This window comes from Mus musculus, chromosome 12 (assembly GCF_000001635.26).
Source record: "Mus musculus strain C57BL/6J chromosome 12, GRCm38.p6 C57BL/6J".
NCBI lineage: Eukaryota > Metazoa > Chordata > Mammalia > Rodentia > Muridae > Mus > Mus musculus.
This window is the reverse complement of record NC_000078.6, coordinates 46,505,095-46,522,424: the sequence shown is the minus strand read 5'-3', so window position 1 is coordinate 46,522,424 and position 17,330 is coordinate 46,505,095.

Genomic DNA, 17,330 nt, shown 5'->3' with positions numbered 1-17,330 from the left:
CAAAATCATTGCTTTCAGTGTTTGCAATATGTACAGACACCATAAAGAATGTGGAGTTTTTTGAACTCCTTTACCAAGCAAACCTACCCAAACAGAGATCTCAACATGACATCTAATATTTAATGCTTTCTATTTCCTCCATTAAATTTTGAGTACACTTCCAGGCAATAAATAAATGTAATTTGTATTTCTATTTCTAGCATTTAGTTTAATGCTGGATACATATCGTACTTCAATAAATGCCTAATGTAATTTTATTGTATGTCAATGGAACAATGCCAGAGTCACATATTATAATGGTTTTGGGTAGTGTCCATATTTCAGCTTGTCCTGTTCATTCTGATCTGACAAGGACCAATTTTCTAACCACTAAAAACACCTGAAAAACATTTTCTTAAAGTTAATATTCCTTCTGAGGCTATTTATCCATTTCTTGCTGACATTTGACACCCTGAAGAATTGCATATTATTCAAATTTTATGAGAAGATATTAGTTTTACCTTATTAGTAACTGTTAGATTCAATTTAATTTTAATTTCACAGTCATCATATCAATAATTTATTTAGAAAATATTACATAGCTTCTTTGAGAAAATTGGTTTCTTTTGAAGGGAAACTTTCATAGACTCTGTTTTACCCCAACTCTTGGTTTGGTACCAATGGTATTCTGACTGTCGGTTATTTTTATTTTTTCCTAAATGCTTTGAGCGGATTGTAAGCTCGTCATGGCTCGTAAGTAAAGCCTGTGTCCATGTGTTAAAACAGCAACAGTGATTGTGAAAGAAAGGGATTGTAAGACAAAGGGCATTCTTTTTGTCTATGGAGAGAAGTCCTTCAGCATCAAGGACATCCTCTGAAGCCAGGAGTATAGGTGTACCTCAACTGTGCTATCCTTTCAGGTGGTAGACAATCATTTTTACTTAGAATATAGTTCTGTAAGGGTTGTTATTTTGTTCTCTTTGATTTCTATAGATTACTTCAGAACAAAGGCGTGCACATGCGAGAGAGAGAGAGAGAGAGAGAGAGAGAGAGAGAGAGAGAGAGAGACTACTAAGAAAAGAGAAGTATGTTTAATACTTAAATATTAAGTGTTAGGGTATTTCATTCTCAGACCGTGAAACCTAGTATGTTACCATAGTGAACAAATGGGCTTTTTGTCCGGGCAAAGCCTGCTTGCCCTTCTAGCTGACCCCTCCCTGCACACTAATGGGTCTAATGCTAATAGAGTCCAGTTGTGTTTCCCAAACTCATTTCTTTTCTCTGCATCTTAACACTATATCAGTTTGAGGCAAGCTGTGACAGGCACATTTTCTAAAAGAATACCATGTTGGGGAGCAACAGCCAAAGGCTCAGTGCCAGGTTTAGCCATTAGCAGTAGGAAGAAAGAAATTCTTGTTTTAGCCTTGATCACTGGAATGCTACCCACTGACATTTGAAATAGCGATGTCCTGTTAATTAAACAAATTGTTTTGCACATCTGTTAGGTGTTTAAAGGATGGGAGGATAGGATTTTCAGGTCTTTGGTGCTATTTCACAAGAAGATGTGCATGTATTCTGTAACTATATCTGAAAAAAAAAGGAAAAAAAATAGGTTTCCTTCTACAATGGTGTTAATGTACTCACTGTGCTCAGGAGTTGAAGAGATAATGGATGGTAGACATTTGTTAAATGCCACCCCTATAGAAGGCTTTCGATAGAAATAGGGCACAGGAACAATCTCTTTTCTTTGTCTTCAAGATATCAAGGTGGCTTGAGATTTCAGAATGACAGATAAAGCTACCAACAGGGAAACCCAAGATAACTTCCTTATTTAGGCTTTGAGTTACTTTGCTCCTGAATCCATACTTTAAGGTTCTCTAAAAGCCAGCTTCCCCTCCCTGTCTACATGGAGAAGGATAGAAGTCAGTGTACAAGGTAGACTAGAGGGATATTTATGTCCCTGGATCTATTGCCTACCTGTGGATCCTGTTCATTTAACTGAGCTGCCTTGTTTGGCCTCAGTGGGAGAGGATATGCCTAGTCCTGCAGTGAATTGATGTGCCAGGGTGGGGTGATACATCGGAGCATCCCCCTTCTCAGAGGAGAAAGGAAGGTAGGATGAGGAAGATGCCGTGTGTGTGTAATATCGGAAGGAGGGGGGGGGGCTGTCATTGGGATGTAAAGTGAATAAATATATGAATTAATGAAAAATGGTTTCATCTAAAGAAAAGATTTTACTACTCAATTACTTTTTAAAAAATAAACATAGACATTATATTGGATAGAATATGGCAAGATATTCTCATAAAATATCTGTGACTTAAGAATTCAGTTTAAATTTATTTCTAGAATTATTACTCAAGGGGTCACAGTGCTATGAGAGATACTGAGCCCTTTAATACAGTGCCACCCCCAACCCCCCGTTCTCCTAATCCTTGAAAATTTCCTCAGTTCTGTTTGAATTCATGTCCTCCTGTTATCATTTACTCATACTCTTCTGGTGAAAGGCGGGCGTAGACAGTACACACCCATGACTGGTGCAGTTTTGTTGTGTTTTGTGAGTTGTTGATGTTGTTGCTGCATGTAAGAGTGAAGCATGATGATTACAGGCAATGTGTACCCATGAGCCGTTGTTTTACTGCATCAACATATATCTAATGTGAAGCTGTATTTTCTAGGATCCTCTTGTTTGTGTAATTCAAGTTTACAGTGAGCCACAGGAAATTTTTATGCAGGCTTTGGTCTATGAATATGAAATAGTAGTCATTATATTTGAAAGTATAATTGCCAAGCTGTGATCCAGCTCACTGGCTGTTCTTGTAAATAGCTGTACGGGAACACAACCACATTTGTTTATCCATTTTCTTCATCCATTGAGAGATTTGAGTAACTTTCAAAGAAATCACATGTCCTGTAAAATCTACGATGTTTTACTCTATTGCATTTTATTTTTAAAATACGTTTCCTGACCTCTGTATTCTAGGTTGTTGAAGGGTTGTAGTTGGTTGGTACAGCTGCTTGATCTCATTTTTGTAAAGTGCTTGGATTAGCTCCAGTATCCGTGAGTCTCAAGCCAGGCATGTGCAAGCTTTTACAGCAGTCTGCAGCAGCATTATCTGTGGGCCATCTGTATTCTGAAGTTAGGAGTAGGAAGAGATAGAGACACATTTTTGTCTTGTGAACTCCAATGTGTTTACATATGTTCTAGTTTGTCCTCTGAACTTTCCTCTTCTGTTCACTTTTCCTTCCGACTCCTTTTCTTGTTTTATTGCAGTAGCATCCCATTCACCATTAAAAGCAAAGCAGCAATTTTCCTTAAAAATTTTCCTTTGAGTTTCTAGGTCCCTGGTTTTTTGCTTTTTTGTGAGCATCCAATCATCTCCTCCCTGAACATAGTTTCTTCCTTCCTTCCTTCCTTCCTTCCTTCCTTCCTTCCTTCCTTCCTTCCTTCCTTCCTTCCTTCCCTTCCCTTCCCTTCCCTCCTTCCTCTTTCTTTCTTTCTTTCTTTCTTTCTTTCTTTCTTTCTTTCTTTCTTTCTTTCTTTCTTTCTTTCTTTCTTTCTTTTTGTATTGTAATTTTATTAAAAGAACTTGCAAAGCAAAACCATCACAACTATAATATTTTTCCGGGACTGAGTCCCTATAATAAATCTCAGTTCTAACTGGTAATGCTACTGAGTTTTGACAATAGAACCATGTTCATATTCTTTGAAATAATGTATTTTTCATTCACTTTCATACCTTCTTCCCAGCTGTTAATTTTATATCACTATACAACCAACCATTTTTCCTTTAATCGTGTCTATTCTTTTCCTCTGCCTCCTCTGCCTGTTTTCAGAATAGAGTTGTGCTTTCAATACTTAATCTGCTCTTCACCACATCCATAAGTTTGAGACGTTTGTTTTGAATCCTATTTTTTTTTTCAGCATGAGTTTGATTTTTCTCTCAAACCAGTCTCATTTTTTTTCATTTCTCTTCTCATACGACTCCTCCAAGAGTCTTTCCTTCAAACTAGATTTTCTATAAATATATTATCATTCGTCTTCCTAGTATGACCTCAATTCATACAGGCACCATTAATCTAATCAAGCTTTCTTTGAACATGATGAGATAGTCTGCATGTTTCCTAGTACATGGTAAATTCTATGGTGTCTATTGTCTACACTGGGAGGGAGTTTTGATCCATGGTTTCTGATTCTTTCTGGACATTCAGAGAGTGTGTTGGCTGAGAGTTCCATTTTACTTGTCTGTTCAGATGGTGTATTTATGAGGAATGCTTGTGTTGGAGGTTGGTTTTCTAACAGGCATGGCCCATGGTTGAACATGGGGTATTCGTCTAAGTTTTAGGGTAGGTCACAGCAATGAAAATAGAAGAACTGGGCATGAGAGAGGTTAATCTATGGTATCCACAGTAGAGGAATTTTAATCCATCAATAGGGCTGCTCTGACAAGGGATCATATCCAAAGACCTTCTAGGACTGTGTGATTTGGGTAGAATGCAGACACTCATATACCTTTGATCCCTCTGGTTGGAATATAGACACTTCTTTAGTGCATACCTTTAAGTCCAAACTAGCATTTAATTGAGGGTTAGACAAAGTGACAAATCAGAGAAAGATTCGACAGAATGAGCCATAGATTGGGTACACCCAAATCTCACAACTGTCAGGAAAGAGAGCTTTCTTTCTTTCTTTCTTTCTTTCTTTCTTTCTTTCTTTCTTTCTTTCTTTCTTTCTTTCTTTCTTTTTTTCTCTCTGTCTGTCTCTCTGTCTTTCTTTTTTAAAAAGGCATTTTTATTAGATATTTTCATCATTTACATTTCAAATGCTATCCCTAAAGCTTTCTATACCCTCCCCCAACCCTGCTCCCCAACCACCCACTCCAGTCTCCTGGTCCTGGCATTCTCAGGTACTGGGGCATATGATCTTTGCAAGACCAAGGGCCTCTCCTCCCATTGATGGCTGACTAGGCCATCCTCTGCTACATATTCAACTAGTGACACAGTTTTGGGGATACTGGAGCAGTGCAGGTAGGAAAGTTCAGGAGTCTAGTTCAGTTGAGTTCAAACATTACAGTGGAATTTAGTTCAGTTGAGTTTGGTGCCATTCAGTTGAATGCAGTTGAGTTCAGTTCCTGAAGTTCAGAGGCAATTTTCTTTTCAAGTAGAGCAATTCAGTGAGAGAAGCCAGGGCGGATCAGTAAGCTTGGAGCAGAGTTTTGACCCAGCACAACTGAGTTGAACCAGTCAGTCAGAGTTCAGAAAGAACTGGAAAGGGTGAGCTTATTCAGCAGTAAGCCTATGAGATGGTGAATTGCATCTGGTGAATGACAGTTACTTTTACCACCCATAGGAGACATGGATAGAGTGAAGTCAATGCTGCCACTGGTGTTCTGTTGCAGCTCTAGGGACGACCCTGAGAATTGGGTTTGCTGTAACACAGAGTAAGGAAGGCCTGCTATCAACATTGTCAAGTCATTATGTCATCACCAGACCCCAGCTATCCTACAACAAAAACTAAATATTCCAAAACAGCTAAAGTGGAAGAAAATGATCTTAAAATCTGTTTTATAAATATTACAGAGATCCTTAAAGAGGAAATAACTAAATCTCTTTTAAAAACTTGAGGAAAAGAGAAAGAAAGAAATGAAGGAAATGAATAAATCTATGACCGACAAATAGCCAAGCAAACACAAAAAGGTGAGAGAAACAAATAAAAAATTTTAAGACTTTGAAAATGGAAGAAGAAACAATAAAGAAACAGAAATTGAGGGAATTCTGTAAATGAAAAATCCCAGTAAGTGAACAGGAACTACAGAGGCAAGCTACATCAAATGAATACAAGAGATAGAAGGAAGAATCTCAGACATTGAAGATATGATAGAAGAAATACATACATAAGTCAAAAAAATGAACTAAAAAATTCCTGACATAAAACACACAGAAAATACAGGATTCTTTAAAAAGTCCAAACCTAAGAATAATAGGAATAAAGAAAGGAGAAGAATAGTATCACAAAGACCCAGAAAAATATTGAAGGAAATCATAGAATAAAGTTTTTCTAACTTAAAGAAAATTATGCTATTATGGTTAAAGAAACATATAGAATACCAAATAGAATGGAACAGAAAAGAAAATCCCATCATGAAATAAAAATCAAAATGCTAAACATTCAGAAAAATGAAAGAAAATTAAAATCTGCAAAGGAAAAAGACCAAGAATCCAAGAAACACATAAAGCAGACCTGTTAAAATTATACCTGAGTTCTCAATGTAGACGTTAAATGTCAGAAGGGCTTAGACAAGTGTTCTGCAGGCTCCAAGAGACATTAGATGTCACCCAGACTAACATATCCAGGAAAACAGGTATGCCATGAAAAAGTTAAATTTAAATACTGACTGCAAATTGAGCCTGCAGAAGGTAGTAAAGGAAAAAAAAATAATAGGTTAACCAAGGTTTAATACACATGCAAAAACTCAGGAAATAATAATCTCACTTCAGCAAAACCAAAAGAGGCTCCAAGGCCTGACACAATTACTGAGGCTGTGTAGTGCTCACAAAAAGGGACCTATCATGATTGCCCTTCAAAAGGTACATCAAGAAGCTGAAAGAGTCAGATGCAGATATTTGCACCCAACTACACAACACCAACACCAACAGAAGCTACTGATCCTTGTAGTTGAATTAGGAAAAAGCTGGAGAACACTAAAGAGGAGGGTGACCCTGTAGTAGGACCAGCAGTCTCAATTAACCTGGACCCCCAGAGATCTCTCAGACACTGGTCCACCAACCAGAAAGCATACACAAGCTGATATGAGACCCCCAACAAATATTCAACAGAGGACTGCTGGGTCTGGGTTCAGTCAAAGAAAATGTATCCAACACTGGAGAGACTGGAGTCCTCCAGGAGTTTAGAGGTCTGGTGAGATGAGGGTGGGGGTGGGGGTGGGGATATCCTCGTGGAGATATGGTGTAGGAAAGAGGTATGGGACATAGAACAGTCAGAAGGTGGACCAGGAGGAAGATAAAATCTGGAGTGCAAAATAAAAAATTAAATTAAAAAAAAAAAGAAAAGAAGCATAGCCCTACATAACCACCATCACTACCACAACCACCACCACCAACATCAACAACAATTTGGTGGTTTGAATATGCTTGGTCCATGGGAAGTTCTATTGTTAGGAGGTGTGGCCCTGTTGTGGGAAGTATGTCGTTCTGTAGGTGGACTTTGAGGGTTCCTACTATTCAAGAGTCTGCCCAGTATGTAAGAACTCTCAGCTACTTCCAGAGCACCATGTCTGCCTGAATGGTGTCATGCTTCCTGCCATCATAATGGACTGAACCTCTGAAACAGTAAGATAGCCCCAATTACATGTTGATCCTTGGTCATGGTGTCTCTTCATAGCAATAAAACCCTATGACAAACAACAACAACAATAAAAATAACAGGAATTAACTATCATTGTTCATTAATCCCTCTCAATACCAATGGCCTCAATTCTCCAATAAAATGAAGCAGATTAACCAAATGTATAAGAGAAATAAGAACCATTCTTCTATCACATACAAGAAATGCATCTCAACATCGAAGAGTAACATTGCCTCAAGGTAGAGGGTTGGAAAAAGATATTCTAGGCAAATAGACCTAGGAAGATAGCTGATGTACCTGTTTTAATATCTAACAAAATAGACTTCAAACCAAAATTAATCAAAAGAGACAGAAAAGGACACTACAAAGTCATCAAAGAATGCATTTTCATCATTTCTTAACATCTATGCCTCAGAACAAAGGGAACCCTAGTTTGTAAAAGAAACACTACTACAGCTTTAATCACATGTACACATTCACACAGTGGGAGTGGGAGACTTTGATGCCCTACTCTCACCAATGGTGTGGACCTCCAGACAAAAATTAAACAGAAAAATGTTGGAGCTAACTGAAATTATAAACCAAATGACTTTAACAGAACTTTCCATCCAAACACAATTTCTTATCCAAATTAACTGAAAGACACAGAGAAAATATCCAAATTAATAAAATAAAAAAACAAGCAGATGGACATAAAAAAAGACACCAAGGAAATTCAGAGAATCATACTGAGAAGCTGCAAAAAACGATACTCTACCCAATTAGAACATCTAAAGTGAATGGGTAATTTTCTTGATAGGTACCACTTACCAAAGTTAAATATAAGTTGATAAGCAGTTTGTATTAACCTATCAACTCTAAGGACATGGAAGTGGTTACTAAACGTCTCCCAAGCCCCTTCTCCCAAAATACCCAGGGCCAGATGGTTTTAGGTAAGAATGTCACAGCCTTTGTTGTTGTTGTTGTTGTTGTTGTTGTTTTGTTTTTGTTTTTTGTTTTTGTTTTTCAAGGCAGGGTTTCTCTGTGCAGTCCTGGCTCTCCTGGAACTCACTCTGTAGACCAGGCTGGCCTCGAACTCAGAAATCTGCCTGCCTGTGCTGGAATTACAGGCATGTGCCACCACTGCCCAGAGTACTACAGTCTTAATGTCAGTACTCTTCAATTTTTTTTCTAAAATATGAAACATAAAGAACATTGCTAAATTTATTTTATGAGGTCACATATAAACAATACCTAAACCACATGACAACTCAACTAAAAAAGCGAATTACAGACCAATATTACTTATGGACATAGATGCAAAAATTATCAACAAAATATATCCCAAATCTAAGAACACACCAAAAATATCTACCTTGATCAAGTAGGCTTCATCCATGAGATGTAATCCTTGTTCAACTGACTTAAATAGAAATACATAATCTAACATATAAAGAAACTGAAACACAAAATCCATATAATCATCTCATTAGATGCAGAAAAGACCTTTGACAAAATACAACATACCTTTATGGTAAAAATCTTGGAAAAAACCATGAATACAAGGTGCATATCTAATCATAGTAAGTCAATATACAGCAAGCTGATAGCCAACTTCAAATTAAATGGAAAGAAACATAAAGCAATTGCATTATGATCAGGGGCAATCAAGGCTGTCTGCTCTTTACATATCTGTTCAATATGGTACTTGAAGTTCTAACTAGAGAAATAAGACAAATAAAGGATGCCATGGGAATTCAAATTAGAAATGAAGAAATCAAAGTATTGCTATTCACAAAAGATATTATAGTCTATATACACGATTTCCAAAATTCTACCAGAAAACTCCTACAGCTGGTAAACAAGTTCAGCAAATCTCTGGATACAAAATTAACTAAAAAAACAAAACAAAACAAAATAACCCCACAACAACAAACTAATAGCTTTCTAATATACAGATTGTTAACAGGCTGAGAAAGAAATCAGGTAAACAACACTCTTCATAATAGCAACAAATAATATAAAGTAACTTGGTGTAATTCTAACTAAGCAAGTAAAAGACCTAAATTACAAGAACTTCATGTCTTTGAAGAAAGAAATAGAAGAAGATATCATAAGATGGAAGTATCTCCCAAGCTCATAGATCAGCAGGATTAATATAGTAAAAATGACCATCTTACCAAAAGCAGTCTGCAGATTGAAACTATCACTATCTTAATTACATCACAATTCTAAACAGACATTGAAAGGACAATTCTCCACTGTATATGCAAAACAACAACAAAACAACAACAAAAACATAATAGCTAAAATAATCCTGAAATAAAGTATCTAAAATAAAAATAATGGTGGAAGTATTACTATTGAATATTTCTTTAACATCATATTCGAGCAGTGTTCTTGGCTTGAATTCCACAGAAGCAAACTTTGAGACAAAAATTTCTAGACACCTGCTAATGTACTTTCCTAAAAAGATACTTAAGTGAATAAACTAAAGAAGCTTTATTCTACTTCATCAAGTATATCTTGATCCTGATTCTCCAAAGCATTAGAATGTAATACAGAGACTAAAATCTTGCCAACTTTTTGTCCTTGACATTATCCACTATATCAGTTATTGCCCTGGGGAATACAGTAAAACCACAATTGCCTTTGGAAGTGAGCAAGCCAAGAATATAAAACTGGTTCTTTGGAAAAGTTTACAAGCACAAAACTTGAAGTTAGTAGAAATTCCCTGAGTGACAGAATGTTAAATATGATCTTATGTTGGAATTCTCTAAATGGTTAAAATATAATTTAATAAAAATAAGTTATCTCATAGCATGCAATATGTTTGTTATAGCAATTTTGAGGGAAAAATCATTTTAAATGAAATAAATATTTTTTTTAATGATAGCAAGTGCATGCCCAGTGGCTACTGTAATACTCAATGGCACAAGAGAAACTTCTACTTGCTTCTTTTTGCATAGATATTAAATAGGATAATCCATTCAGTTTCATTGACATCATTTCTGATAACACTGTGCAGTTTTCTTTCCTTTCTCATTACCCCCTAACTTCTAAATAGAATAATGAATTATTTTTGAAACATAATCTTAATGAATTATTTGGATTCTCCCTTTCTCAAAAGAAGCAATTATTTCTTCCTATCTACTCCATAGTACTTCTATGGATTTCTATTCTACAACTAATTTTTTTAAAGCATACTTCATTTCATTGGCTACATTAAAGACTCCACAATGACTGGAATTGGGTCTTATATTTGCATTGTTCAACACTGCCAGAGTTATAGCATCAATAATGTTCTCAGTAAATGCTGGTTAAAGGAAGAAGTAGGGAATAAATTCCCCTTCCCTTTGGATTTTCCAGTTCTTACAACATCTGTTCCTTTTTTGTGTCTTTAACCCTCAACTAATTTCTTTCCTTTCATATACAAACTTACTGAAGAATTTTCTACTTAGTATCACTTTTATAAAGCTTTCTTTGATGTCATAATGAGATGTTAGATAATTGGAAATACTGATTTATTTTAGACAAGTAGTTATTTTATTTATGACAATGTCAATGATATAGATGTCTACAATCCTTTGTTCTTAATTATACAAAATTATGTGCTCCAGATATTAAAAAAAAGTCCTTGTAATTCAGCAAGCAACATGTGTTAATGCTTTTTGTTTAATGTATTTGGATATAAGACTATTGTTTACCAATCTTGTTTATCCTTACATTACATTCACATTACCTTTCTAAAGCCAGAAATATTCTGAATCCTGAGATACATCAGCTTCAACTATTTAGGATATTCAGTGGATCTATATGGCATTGTGGTGATTTACATAACACATATATGGCAGATTTTTTTCTGTAGATTTTTAGCAGTAGTATATAAAAACTTAGCAAATAACAGTTCATTAGTCTACTGAAAAATGGAAAGTCAAATTATTGAAATTATTAAAACATCAACAAGAATTCTCTTTGGTACAGTTATCACCTGATATTTGTTTTTCTAAAAGTCATGCAAAAGTGCAATCCCTTCAGTGATGATTTTAAAAGTGAGGATTTGGTTGATAATTAAGACATGAAAGTAAATCCCTCAGGAGTAGGATTTGTTCCTTCAGAGAACAACTTCACTCTCTATCATGTGTAGATACACCACAAAGCCAACTGTCTGTAAGGCAGAGAAAAACCTGAGCTGAATTTCAGATTTCTTGGCACCTCCAACTCTGTGGAACATCGATTTCTGGTATGGTTTAGAGTCATAAAATCAGAAAGAATACGGAATTTTCATTCAAACGATCACCAAATAACTGAGATTTAGCTTTATTATGCTTAAAAAAAAGGGAGAATAATTTTACAGAGTCAAAAATTGGAACATAGTCAGAAGTTGTGGAATCATTTTAGAATTTTCTGTGTGTACTATCGCTTTATCTAAAGTTGTAAGATAATCTTTTTGATACGCTTGCTTCCTGGCATATTAAGGCCATCTTGTAAAGATAAGGTAGATGTCTGACAATTCAGTCGTTACCAGAGGTTCACATTCTCCAGGCAGTCATGGAAAATTACAGCATGACCCATGTTCAACAATTGTGGGTTTCTCCTGATTTTGAGACTAGAGTTTCAGTAAATAACTCCACAGGTCTTCAGTGACTATAGTTCCATTGACTACTGGCATACTGAGCAATGGAAGTCAATCAGGTATCCAATGGACACGATGTTCAAGAACAGCGTAAAACTCCTTTCCTGGAACAAATCTGTAATGTTTTTATATTTCATCCTATAACTTCAAATTCATTGTGTTGAATTATTCTAACACATCAAAAAAATACAATTATGTGAAAGTACCAGTTGAATTATCCTGTTAGAGGTGCCAGAGAAAACTCTGTCCTAAAATTGGCAGAATTGTGGATACAGTGAAACAGTTTAGTGAGCATCTCACTGAATTTCATCAAGAGTGTTATCATCATATCCATGCAGTGAAATTCAGTTTGTGGATGCTGGGGCTGGAAATCTGTAAAATGCTCATTGACTTTCTTACACATGGCTTAAGTGCGGTACTAGCAGAAGTCTAAAAGACAAAAATGGGAAGAGAAAACAGAGCCCCCCCCCCCACCTTGTTCTCTATTTATGGTCTTCATTATCTTTCTTTCATTGTTACCTTAACAATATCTCCACACAAGAAGTGAAACATTTTTCTAGTTACAAAGGATTTCACATTGCAATTTTCAAATCCTGCCCCAGGTCCAATCGTTCTCATTGCTCACATCCAGAGATGTCAGCACGGCTGGTGGGAGACTTCTCTCACAGTCTGAATTCCGTGTATATAAATGTCCCTTCTGGTTGTTGGCAATGTTAGCAGCAGATACTAAAAAGTTGTCTCCAAAATCATCTTCCCCATTCTCTGGTCTTCTCAGGTTCTAACATCAGCATTTCAAAAAACCCTCTTGGCAAGATTTGTTTCCTACACTTGCAATCTGCTTAAAACCTTAGCATTTCCTTCTTGGCAGTTTTGTAGGTTCCATGGGAAAACTATTCATACTCAATTATCCAGCTAAAATAATAGGTGTCAATTATCTCATTTGACTGGGCCTTGATGGATACAATGACAAAGCCATTGAATAGGATTAAAATATGCCAAAGCAAAAGATTAAAATCCAGCTTTTCTATATACCTAATAAGGCAAAGGTTCAAATAGTTTGTAGAACCTTGATGGCTTTTGCCATGGCAACAAGCACTGAGACTGATGTGTAGATGCAGTACACTAATTTCTGTCATTTTTTTTTTCTAGTAAACTTCACGTATTAAGTCCTCTTGTCCTTTTTATAAATTATAACTGTGTGGTGTCACAGTTAAATACATTTTTTTCATATTTCAAGTAGAGCTTAAGTTAATCAAGAGGACACACAATCATTTATTAGCTAATAGGATAATAAAAGGAAGATGATGTTAAATCTAAAATTCTTGCTAGGCTCTCTGACCTCAAGACCACATACTACTTAGACAATGTCCAAACAAATTTGCTTGTTTGCTTGATGTTTTATGTTTTCAAAGTGCTACTCTACCTTGAACCTTGCTTTAGCACAGATAACCAGAAGCCTTTCTTTTCTTTTTTTCTTTTTTTTTTTTTGTACTATTTCAATATTTCTGGAGTCATGACTTAACTGATCTCACTGTGTAGATCACTATTGCCCATTGTAATTTATGCCTAGAATTCCTCCAGCATGTGGATGAGATCAGAAATACCATAGAAATCAACTATAAAGCTGAGTGTTAGATCTGTAGAAAAACAATTTTTTGAAGCTTTATATCCTGAAAAATCTTTCCTTTTTCATCCCTTTTGGGGGGGGCAGGCTATTCATTCACACTCCGAAATGAGAAGAAAATCAAAGCAAGTGTCTTGGTCACTGCACTGGAGTCACACTGCATTACAGCATTGCTTTCCACTGAGTAGTTATGAGCAAGGGAGATCCTGCCCAGAGTTTCCTAGCTTACTGAAAAGTAGGAAGGAGAAAAACAAAAGAGAGGGCATTTTGGTTTTGTTTTCATTTTGATAGTGCTGTGCTCATTTTGCCTGGCTCCTGTTTACCTCCCAGTAGATCTATGAGAAGACTGTCCTGAGACCCTGTTATCATTTTTTTTTTTAATGTTTGGTGTGGCTCTCATAATATGAAATCTTTCTCTTCAGTATTTTGTCTGGATAATTTCAGGTGAGATCATGCCAAATAGAAACTCTAAATCACTAGCCCAGAAAAGTTCAGAGAAAAATCACATCTCTGGAAAAGGATGTCAACAGACAGAAAGCCTCCCTTGAAACCCAATTCAGACAGCAAGCATCTGCAAATGAAGGACTGGCAAAACAGCTAGTCGGGTCCTTATGTGAGCAATAAGTGTGCTTTCCAAACACTCTTTTGAATTCCTGACTATCATTACCTTATAAATTATTTGAGGAAAAATGCCATCAAAATCTTCTGAAATTCCATCGCTCTGAAAAATGCAGCCCAATCTTCGTCCTTGCTATCACTGTCGCAGAGATTACACACAGGGTGTTAGCAGCCAAAAGGAACATGCTGCTGATGCAAGGAATATGTTTTCAATTTTTAATGAAGTGTTGCTTGTCCACACATTATCTCTTCTAGGTTCCAGGCTGTGTGCCAGAGATAAACAGAGCCTAGCCTCAAATCTATTTTTTAAGTGACCAGTCCTTAGGGGTAAATTCCCTGTTTCCCTCAGTGAATTGATCCAGTGTTTAGTGATCATCAAATGCTTTGCACTGCTTGCATAATATGATTATTTGGGTATGGTGAAGATTGGGGAAGGACTTTTTAAGAAGTATGCACTCTTTAGGTATATTGTTCACTGGGGCAGAGCCTCTGGGATTTCTACCTGAAATGAAGAACAATTACTCCATGTCTAATATGGACAAATCTGTCAGATAGTTAAGCAGGAATCAGAATGATTACCATCCTCCATACACACAGTGCAAGTAGCAGAACTTCTAAGCAACACTTTGTAGGAAAAAATAAAGAAAAAAATGAAGGAGAAACTTAAGTAACTGTTTAGTGGAAGAAGATGGCTAAAGGAAAGGAAGCCAGGCTCAAGGCCAGTATATTTACTATAAAAATGGAGCCTAGTGTGTATGTCTCACTAGATATATGAGCATTTCAGGAAGAATCAGAGACAGAAAATATCTTCTTTGCAAAGAAAAACATGAATTAGTATAGCTAGACATTGAATTACTTATTAAAATGTGGACATGGTACTTTTTCAAGTTCACTGGGGCCCATTGGAATTTACACAACTATAATATACCTAAAGAGTGCATACTTCTTAGAAAAGTAGCCAGGTGGAATGACTCATATGAAACCATCAACACTTTTCTCATTTGTCCTCGTGGTAAATTTGAAGTTCTGTTAGAAAGGTAGGCGTGAGAAAAAATCATGTTATGACTTTGATTTCTATCCTTTTCATTTTCAGTCTATGACTTTGGTAAATAACCAAGAATATTAACGATATCAGAAAACAGTGGCACTTTCTATTTGGGATGATCCTTTAGAGTTCTCAGACAATGGAATTTGAAAAAAATATTGTGTGTGGCAGGAGACTGCTTTTCAGATTTAAATACTTGAAACCAGAAGCAGAAGGGAAAACATTACTGAAGAAAAATACCTAGGCAAAGCTATAAAACCTACCACTCGGAGGGAAATGTTTATATCAGAAAATTTAATAGTAGAGAAGAACTTCTCAGAACCAAGGAAAACCAAGGATAGCATTAGTTCCATAGAAGAGTGAGGCTGGTCCAGTGTGTAGGTTATAAAATGGGCCTTGAGTTGGATAAACTAAGTATTCTCACAATGAACTACCAATGCCCCTGTTGGCACAAATGAGCATAGTATAGAGACACAAACATTTTTTCTAAAAAGTAGGCAAACTATCAGAAATGTGGACATATTAGATATAACACACACACACACACACACACACACACACACACACACACACACAGACACACACACACAATCTAGAAATTATTTTAGGGTCGAAATCTGGTAGAGGTATTTGTGTAAAAGTAGAAAATAATGAGAGCTAAAACAATTTGAGCTTTACTGTTGTAATTCTCAGGGTTCACAACTAGGTAAGATTTGTGATTTCTTTTTGCCTCTGGTAGTGTATAGAACACTTTCCAGCACTATGAAAGCTAGCCAGGAAGAGTTAAACTTCTAGGTGAGCATCAGTTTGACTTTTCTATGTTCTGGTACTCAAGTATATGGTATACTTCAGTTTCAAAAGGGAGTAAAGAACAATGGCAATAGCCTATCGTATTTGGGATCTGTGGAACCTCATTTGACAACAACACCAACAGAAGTAACCCTTCCTAGCACTGGGTTTTCATTATTATTCTTTTGTTTCTAGAGGTGGTATGGTGGTCCCATTAAAGACTAACACCATTGCCTGGCCTCACAAGATAGTACTACTGATGCAATAGTGGCATGGATGTCTTGGGAGCAACCAACCACTTTATAATTGGATTTAATGCAAATTTTACAAGTTGAAACCCATACCTGAACAAGAACCTGTGGCTAGGCAAGTCATAAGCCCCTGGGGAGAACCTACTGCTATCACTATGTTAAACAGACAAACTATTAAACCAACATCTAGTGACTTATGTTTATACTTATATATCAGTGCATAAGTCAGTCCACATCAGAGAAGCTCTTTTTTTTTTTTTTTTTGCAGTAAGTGCAAATTAATACAGGTACCTACAACTGATCAATGTGTAGAGAATAAGAGGCTGTAGAGTGATCAGCCATAAAGAAACATCAAAACCAAACTCCCTACAAACAACAAAAAGAGGACCTGAAGTTGTGTGTGTGTGGAGGGGGACTGCAAGGGGTGTAGAAGGAGAAGGTGAATCTGATCGAAATGTATTGTACATCATTCTCACAGAACTAATAAAAATGGGGAAATATTTGAGTCAGTCACACAATTCTGTTGTAATATAAAATATCAGCAATAGTGGAAATAATCCAATACTTTGTATTTAATGGAAGAACCATTCTATAACAAGCAAGATACTAGATATAGTTTTGTTTTATTTAGTGGATAATTTGTTCTTTCTTGAGAGGATTGAAAAGGAACTAGAAGCATTGCAATTCTAGATAGTTTTGGCTCCTTGGGATGACAATAAGTAGGCAGTATTTTTCTTATTAAAATCTCCCCAGATGAGATGAGGATACTGCTCTGCGATAGAGCACGTGCCTATGATACATAGTGCTTGAGTTCAATCACCCCAGTAAATCTCACACAAAAGAAGCAGCAGCTCCCCAGGACACTCAGCCCTCTTCTCTTCCACCACTTTAGCTTTACTTTAAATCAACATGCAACAGCAGGTTGCTGGGATTTTGCAAGTACACTATTAGGCGATTACAACATCATACATTTAGCCTAGTTGTAAGCCAAATGTGCTAGGCATTAGTAATACTGATTATAACACATTGAGCAGGCTATTTGT